The following is a 9,608-nucleotide window of genomic DNA, read 5'->3' on the forward strand; positions in this document are numbered from 1 at the left end:
TCACTTCTGCGTTTAGCGGTCTCTGAGGGACTGCCCAGGTAATGTGTGTTCAGAGGGTCTTTCCTTGGTTAATTCCGTGAGAGTTCCTCTGAATTTTTGGGACATTGCCTGGCTCTCTTTCCTTGGGAGACTCTATTTGAGAGGGAATCTGAGGTATAGAAGTGCCGATGCATGGTTGTTCACAGAAAGAGTGTCAGTAGAAGGAGGAGACCATGGACCTTTTCTTGCTTGAGTACCCCTTTAACATAGAAATGTAAAGGAGAGTTTCCAGGTCCTTGGGCACCCCTTACCTTTCAGGGCTCAGTTACCCTGACTGGGTCTATGGAGCTTTCAAGGATAGGCTGCAGGATTTTAATTTTGGCACCCTTTTTTAGTTAGTTTAGTTACTAGATACTTCACTTGGAACGCTAGGTGTCAGGTTTCCATCAAACAAAAGGTCCGTCCCTGTGAAGTGGTGGTGGGTGACATTCTCCACGATGTGTGCAAGTTAAGGGATATGGAGGAGTGCCGGATGAACAATGCAAACTGGGTCAGACTCAGGGAAGCACGGTGGTTAAGTGGTTAGCACTTCTGCCTCTTAGCACAGGGGTCTTGAGTTTAATTCCTGACCATGGCCTTATCTATGAGGAGTTTGTATGTTCTCACCGTGTTTGCGTGGGTTTCCTTCGGGTAGTCCGCTTTCCTCCCACTCTCCAAACACATACTAGTAGTTTAATTGGCTACTAACAAATTGACTGTAGTCTGTGTGTGTGTTAGGGAATTTAGACTGATTGCCCCCAATGAGGCAGGGACTGATGTGAGTGAGTTCTCTGTACAGCGCTGCGGAATTAGTGGTGCTATATGAATAAATGATGATGATGATGATGATGATGATGAGATTCTGGCGGGGACTGAGGTCTCCGTAATGGGGCCACAGTCCAGTGTTTTTCTCTGTGTAAGATTGTCCTAGATTTTCTAAATCAAATGTATTTTTTTAAATATGGTTTTACATATGTCTTGTTGTCAGGCGACGTCTCCACACTATGCAGAAGTGCTGGGGATGGATGCTAGTATCTCCCGGCGGACGCCGTCCCGTTGCCTAGCAACGGGACATACTTCCGGGATCACTGCGTCCCATTGCTAGGCAACGGGATGCTTCTTTGCTGATATGTCAGTGGTGAGGTTCACCTGACCGCCGCAATCTCACTCTCACTATCACTATATATATATATAGTGGGAGGGTTATTTTCCGTTAGGTATTAGATTTGAACATAATTGTGTAAAATGATTATAAGTGTGAGTTATTATGCCTATAATATGCTAAGTGTGACAGTAGCTTTTTAATATAATATCAATCAATAGACAGTACTGTTTAAAATTATTTGAAATTCTCTTTATTGGTTTTAAAGAAGAGATAACAGCAACAACAACAACAACAACAACAACAACAACAACAACAACAACAAGGACATTAAACATATAAATGATTCCATAAATTAAGGCATCACAATATAAATGATAACATCAGCTTAATTTAGCAGAATAAAATTTGGTTAGATATATTCGTTAAAACAGGCATCCTATGTGCATTATGATGAACAATAATAATATTATAATGGAATGTATTGGAATCATGAGCATCTAAAAACGAGAAAGAAAAAAAAATCCTATCTGGTAATAGGGGATATTAACAGGGGACAGTGTAGGAATGGTAGTTGTTTACTCCAGAGTAACATCATGTTATGTGAATAAGGGTGATACACCCAGTTAAAAGACAAATACATATATGGGGAAGGGGGAATGGAGGATTTCCACAACAGGGAAAACAAGCATGTTGACCAAAGATCAGAATTCCCCAGTGGTCAATAATCGGAAGGGCAGGACTTGTGTAGTCTCAGATCAACTGCCTAAGAATATACCATGTAGTAAATTCAAACAGTTTGAAAATATTCTGTTGAACAGGGGCTGATAATGATTCAATGTACAATTCCCACTTTTTATTGAGCCATATCTTTCCTTTTTCAATATATGGGAATGTAGCTTTCCTGTCTAAAGAAATAATATCTAATATGTTGTCTGAAGTTCACCCAAGGTTGGAGGAACCAGAGATGTCCATTGTCTTAGGATCAGCTTTTTGGCTACAGTTGTCATTATTGTTAGGGCAGGAAGCAACTCTAGGGAGGGTAAAGCATTTTTCCAGGCATCGAAGTTAGCGAGGAGGAGTGGTTCTCTAGATGCAGTCACGTGTATTTTGAAACTATGATTAATGAAATCTGTAACTTTATTCTAAAACTTTTAATTTTCCTACATTCCTAAAAATTATGTGACCAATCCGCTATTTGCGGTTTACATTTTGGGCATAGCCCCATCTCCTCCCTAAACATGAAGCAGCATCTGGCCTGAATTATGTAAGCCCTGTGAATCATTTTTAAAAGGACCTCCGAAAGACGAGTTGAAGGCAGAGATATCCATGTGGAATCAAATTAATGAATTAAGGTGTCTGAGTCAGTTACACTTGCTATATCTTTTTGCCAAGCCTCCAAAGCTCACCTCCAGAAAGTTGTAGGTTCTACATGAATGAGATATAGGTATCGAATTCTATAAGGCAAAGACTTTAAAAAGGTGAGTAGGACATCTAGACCATCAATGGTCTCAGTTGTGACTATCAGCAGTTGAACTGAGGTGATGTAATGTTGAAGTTGGAGGTACATGTAAAATTGTGTGTTTATGACACCAGTTTTTTTCTGCAATTGTTGGAAAGTATAGAGTTTGGCTCCCGGATCAAATACATCTTTAATTAATGGGCAGCACGGTGGCTAAGTGGTTAGCACTTCTGCCTCACAGTGCTGGGGTCATGAGTTCAATTCCCGTCCATGGCCTTATCTGTGTGGAGTTTGTATGTTCTCCCCGTGTTTGCGTGGGTTTCCTCTGGGTGCTCCAGTTTCCTCCCACACTCCAAAAAACATACTAGTAGGTTAATTGGCTGCTATCAAAATTGATCCTAGTCTGTGTCTGAATGTGTGTGTGTATGATAGAGAATTTAGACTGCAAGCTCAAATGGGGTAGGGACTGATGTAAGTGAGTTCTCTGTACAGCTATGCGGAATCAGTGGTGCTATATATATAAGTGATGATGATGATGACAATACTGTTCATACGCCACACCAAGAAATTGGCATTTTCCAGACTAGGTGGAAAAGCCAGATTACCTGCGACTGGAAGGAATCTAGTATATTTGAAATCTCTGTTATATTTCTTATTAATGTGCACTCAGGCCTTAAATGTATCTTTAAACAGAACAGTATGATGAAATTTGGGAGGTATTAGGGATTTTGGTGAGTGTAGTAATGCCGCTGTACAGTATTGGTGGAATAAAGCGTTTTCCAGCGCTTGGTTTGTAAAATGTTCACGGTGACAGATACAGTCTACAGTGTATTGGAACAGAGCAGCCCCTGTAAAGGAAAGTATATCCGGTAACCCAATGCCCCCTTGGACACTTCCGAGGATTAATTTATGTCTGACTATACAAGTATTTTTGGACTGCCAGATAAATTTAGAGAAAATGGTGGTACAAGTATGTAAATCGGATTTAAGTAAGCCTATTGGGAGCATCTGAAGTGGATAGGATAGCGTGGGAAAAATTACACCTTAAATGGTGGCATTGCAGCCCAGGAGGGACAATGGGAGATTATGCCAATTGAGTAGGAGGGAAGATATTTTTTTGATGATTGGTTGATAGTTAATGGAATAGAGATTTTGTAATTTAACTGGCATGTAAATTCCTAAATATTTGATTTTAGTGTACGATAATGTGAACTGGGAAAACAGTTCTGAATCAGGCATAACAGTGGGGATTCCCGATGGGGGCATTAGTTTGGATTTGTTCAAATTTATTTTGTAACCCGCAAAGGAATTATACCCATGAATAGAATGCATAATGGTGGAGATGGATCTACTGGGGTCTGAGACCATAAGTAGCATGTCTTCTGCGAAGAGCGGAATTTTAGGCTCACATCCCGGCAGACGAATGCTGTGATATTCAGAATTATTTCTCAATGCTACTGCCAAGGGTTCCAAGGATAACGCAAACAGCAGCAGGGATTTTGGGTATCCCAGTCTGTTGTCTCTTTCTACTACAAATGGAGAAGAAATAAAACTGTTTACCAAAACTTGCGTAGTAGGGGGGGATTGATATAAAGTTTTCAGAGTATTAATATATCTGTCAGGAAAGCCAAATCTATGGATGGTCTCAAACAGATGAACCCATGTCACAAGATCAAATGCATTTTCAGCATCTAGAGATAATAAAAGGGTGGGACCATCTGTCCCAGACACCTCCAAAGCGTGGAGAACTGTTAGCACATTTCTAATGTTTGTCACTGGATGTCGTCCCCATATAAATCCAGTTTGATCTCTATGTATTAGTCTTGGTAGCAATATTTTCAACCGTTCTGCCATTAACTTCGTAAAAAATTTGTAATCCACGTTAAATAGAGAAATAGGTCTATAAGATGCCCTTCCCTACTTGAGGAGCCCTTTAATTATGGTATTGTTGAAATGTGCAGGGATCTTATTATCAGAGAGGATCACATTAAAGAAGTCTGTAATACACCCATTCATACTGCACCAAAAACCCGGGTTGTTGCCAGGTTAAGCCTACACTGCCCAGGTCGTGGGTCTGATGACCCAGGAATTAGACCCAGGACTTTTGTTGGGATAATTCTCCACGATGTGGGTTGTCTGCACTATGAATGGTTTTTCAACCTGGGTCTCAACAAACACAATTATAAAGTTGAAAATAAAAAATAAAAAATGCATTACAAGAGAAGCCCATCAGAGCTCCTTATGTGATGTTGCCATGGACCCCCGGGCAGACCCGTGTTCAGTATGAACAGGGTCTACCCGGGAATTTCTCTCCGTGGGAGTCTCTGTCCCTTGGCAATATCCCGGGTTCATATACCCATGATATTGCCGGGGGGCAGTATGAAAGCGCTATTAGTGAAGCAACAATTCTATTTTAGAGGATTTTATAGAATTCCCCACTTAATCCATCAGGGCAGGGGATTTAAAAGATTTTAAATTCTTGATCGCTGAAAGGACTTCATCAGTAGAAATGGGTGTGACTAAAGAGTCAGCTTGTACTTCCGTTAGTTTGGGTAGGGAAATTGACTCCCAAAAGGAGTCACGTAAATCTGTATCAATTGGATTTTGGGTATAAAGCTCAGTGTAAAAGGCCTTCAGAACCTTTATGATCTCTGCTCCCTTATGTTTAAGTGTGCCATCCTGCGCTTGCAGATAGGGGATAGTGGAGTGTATTCTAGTTTCATTCAACAGGTTGGAGAGGAGTCTACCTCACTTATTGCCAAATTTTAAAAAATAAATCTACTCACCACTATTTGGTGTTCACTCTGCTGTTGCAAAATATGATTGAAGTAGACTTGATTCTGTCTGTAATGGGCCATATTATCTGGTGTAGGTCGGCGTTTAAATACCGTGAAGGACAATTCATGTTGGGCTGCTAGATAAGCTGTTTGCTGGTGTGTTCGGTATTTTTAATGAAGGAGATAATATCTCCCCGGATAACTGCTTTTACAGTTTGCCAAAATAGCAATGTATCATCAGTGTGTTGCTAATTGTTATATACATAAGTATCGCGTAACATTTGTAGCATGTTCTAAAAATGTTGTGAGTTGAAGAGACTAGCGAGAAATCGCCAATGTCTAATACTTCCTGATGGGGCCTGGCTTACTATCTTAACCCAAATCAATGCATGGTCTGGTAATCCTATTAGTTCAATACCAGATGCTAAAGTTTTAGTGGTGTGTAGGGCAGCACGGTGGCTAAGTGGTTAGCACTTCTGCCTCACAGCGCTGGGGTCATGAGTTCAATTCCTGACCATGGCCTTATCTGTGTGGAGTTTGTATGTTCTCCCCGTGTTAGCGTAGGTTTCCTCCGGGTGCTCCAGTTTCCTCCCACACTCCAAAAACATACTAGTAGGTTAATTGGCTGCTATCAAAATTGACCCTAGTCTCTCTCTCTGTGTGTGTGTGTGTATGTTAGGGAATTTAGACTGTAAGATCCAATGGGGCAGGAACTGATGTGAATGAGTTCTCTGTACAGCGCTGTGGAATCAGTGGCGCTATATAAATAAATGATGATGATGATGATGATGAGTTGTCTGGAAATTTGGAAATAGTCAATGCGGGATGAAGTAATATGGGCTGCCGACAGACAAGTATATACCAGATCAGTTGGATGTCTGGTGCTCCATATATCCAGCAATCCCAACTGGTTTTTAATATATTGTATGTGTATGTTAATTTGGTTGTGGGATTTTTGAAGTGAGGATGGGCCTGTTCTATCTAAGTGGCTAGAAGCAACCATATTACAATCTCCTCCGACTATAATTTTGTAATTTGAATAGGTATACAGTTTGTTGATTAGGTGTAAAAAATGTTTTAGATTTAACATTGAGGACATATAAATTGCATAGAACGTATTTAGTATTACTTATAGTTACATCTAATATAATATAGCGCCCCTTCTTTGTCAGTTATCTAATGATGAATGTCAACATGGAGACCCTCCCGTATTAGAACTGCCACACCTCTGGATTTGCTGGAATAAGATGCTTATGCAATTACCTTTTGTTTTAGCATTGATAGTTTGTCATGTTTTGTACTGGTTAAATGTATTTCCTGTAATAGAGTAACATCTGCTTTGGTTTTATTTAAGTAAGTAATGATTTTGTTCCGTTTAATAGGAGAGTTAACACCTCTAATGTTCCAAGAACAAAATTTAAAAGCATTCATCTATTGAATAAGGTAGATATTATACATAACCAATGACAAAATATTTGTATAGAATAGCATAAAATAATAGTCAAATATATTGTACATATTATTTTCTTCTTCCCACCATCTGCTTCATCTTTTAGGAACAATAAGATGACATCTGGTTTCAAGGGTTTTAAAGAATAATGAGAGCAACTACCAAGGAAAATAAACATTAGGGAAATATAAGATATATGGGATAGGGATAAATTATTATAGTGATTATGTTTCCCAAGTCTGCTCAAAATTTCATGTATATTGGTATAGAACATTGACAAAGGGTGGAGAGATAATTTGCTCTCTCTGCCTAAGGAGAAATTTAAGTGAATATCCGGTACCCAAAAAAGGGGAAACGTGGAAACATTTTAAGGTTAATTGGGTAAGTACCGGATGACTAAAACAAATAAAATGTGATGGGTAGAAATCTTATAGAAATATTGGCTACATAAAATAAGATTCACTAAGTAAGTTAGAAAACTATAAGTACTATTATATGGAACAAAGTAATGTAACATCATGAAGTATCAATTGTGTTAGTAGCCATAGAAGCCTTGTATGTCAAGGTGGCCTCTAGCCTGATAGAGGTATCATGAATATATAAATATACGAAGTAAATATGTATAAAATAACATCAGTAAATTAGAGAAACAAGACATGAGAAAATAAAACATTGTCATAAATGGTATAACTATGTGTATTAGGGTCCAGGTGGGGCATCCACGGAGGATCAAACAAACAATTATCTTTAAGTGCCTCAATTATATGCATAAAATAGCCTCCTGGACTGCATCTAAAAACCTAGGCTCTATCATTTGGGAGGATCATCGCCTTTTTCTTTTCCAGGAATATTCTGCTGAAGTTACAAGAGCAAGAAAAGAATTCTCACCAATCTGCACTACTTTGATTAAAGGACAGAAGAAATTTGCCCTTTTATACCCAGCTCGCTTGAGAATCTTCAATGGCAGAGAATCAAAAGACTTTATGATGGTAGCTGATGCCCAAGCCTTTCTCTCAGAAATAAATGTGAAATTGGACATTACGAGTCAACAAAGCTAAATTTATTCCTGATATGTCATGACTGAGATACCACTGTTTTTAAAACATAAATAACATTCCCAATTGAAGCCCTCATGTGTTATCCGTGGGTCCCTATAGGGGATGCCTCTTATGTAATAATAGCAGTGGTGTTGTCATATCACAGTATAGTTATCAAAGGTGGAATGTGCGTATAACATGCATTTTTAATCTTATAACAACTACTGCTATTAATCAAAGATTGTTTAAGTGTAACACATTGGGTTTAACAATTCCCATATCATATGAGGCCAATTATTTGCAGGATTATGTCAACAGTTGTGGCTTTTACAAAATTGTAACATCTGAGGGCTTCAAGTGGCATATGGGTAATGTTTATGGCATGAAGTACGTTCATTAGAGAATACAGAAGGCTTTGTCTGCTGTATTTCTGAATGAAGATTACTTGCAATTAACAAATTAACATCATATTTCCCAATTGTAAAGCACTACAGAATATGCTGGTGCTCTATAAATGCTAATAATAATTCTACATGAATACAGTAATATTCACATAGTAATATTCACATAGAATTATTGTGTATTTCTGGTGTACTGCCACATCCCCATTAGGATCTGTTTAGAAGATAATTACTACTACCCTATTATGTATGCATTTGCTGGTCTATGTATTGGGCAATGACAATATTCTGTAACTGCCCATTTGTAGCCAATAAAGACTTTTGCTTTTTCACAATTAACACCTTATTAGGAACATGTATACTGTACTAAAACCGCAAAACTAATAGCTCACATTAATCACACTGATTGCTAAAAATGCATTTACTTAATTACAATAAAACCTAAAATGTATGGTTAATGTATCAAAGTTTCTTATTTATAAATCATTTATCAACCATCGTCAAACTGTTTTTAGAAAAATAAACTTATTTTATAAAATCTTTTAATAACTCATCATACTTCAAGAGATGTCCAATGCAAAATTGGCAACCAGTTCATGCTGGATGCATTCCAGGTATGCATTGGATCATATCTATTGGTCTTTGCTTGGTGATGTTCTCATGTGCAGCATCTGTGGATGAGAAGAAAGGAAATATAAATATTGCAATAATATTGTATGTTTAGTAATTGAACAGGCCCTAAATACAGAGTATGTACATCATTTTGATAATTGTGCTTTTTACGTTTTTAACATGAGCAAGACTACACAACTGCTATGCCTAGTAGAAAAATTGTGCGAAAATATGCCAAAACACAGCAAGAAACAAATCTATTCATAAAATATATAGGGCACCATAACCAAGTTACAGTTGGAAATCTTTGCCATTCTCAATTAAAAAACAAGACAGAAACAATTTACAATAAAATTGACTACAATATGTCCCAAAATGGCAATGACAATGAGCAGTCTGGGCCCTGCTTTATCCCCACAAAGAGTTGCCAGCCCACTTTCAGCTGTGCTGAAGTTGAGATGCATGTAGCGAACATGGTGAAGAAGCTGTATCATACCATCGAGCAGCTTATGGCTGGCACCAATCTCAGGAACTGAGGAGTTCACAGACCAGGTCAACAGGGTGGTGTCTTTCCATCGAACTGTCACCAAGTTCAAGAACAGGTGTGTAACTAATTCCAAATTTTAGTTCAATTAACATCTAATGTTTTGAAGATATCTACAAATATCTTTGCATCACATACATTGTACATTTATGAGATGGTGTATTTTGTTTTGCATATAATTTCTTGTGATTTTTTTTAATCTATA

This window comes from Mixophyes fleayi, chromosome 1, assembly GCF_038048845.1.
Source record: "Mixophyes fleayi isolate aMixFle1 chromosome 1, aMixFle1.hap1, whole genome shotgun sequence".
Lineage (NCBI taxonomy): Eukaryota > Metazoa > Chordata > Amphibia > Anura > Limnodynastidae > Mixophyes > Mixophyes fleayi.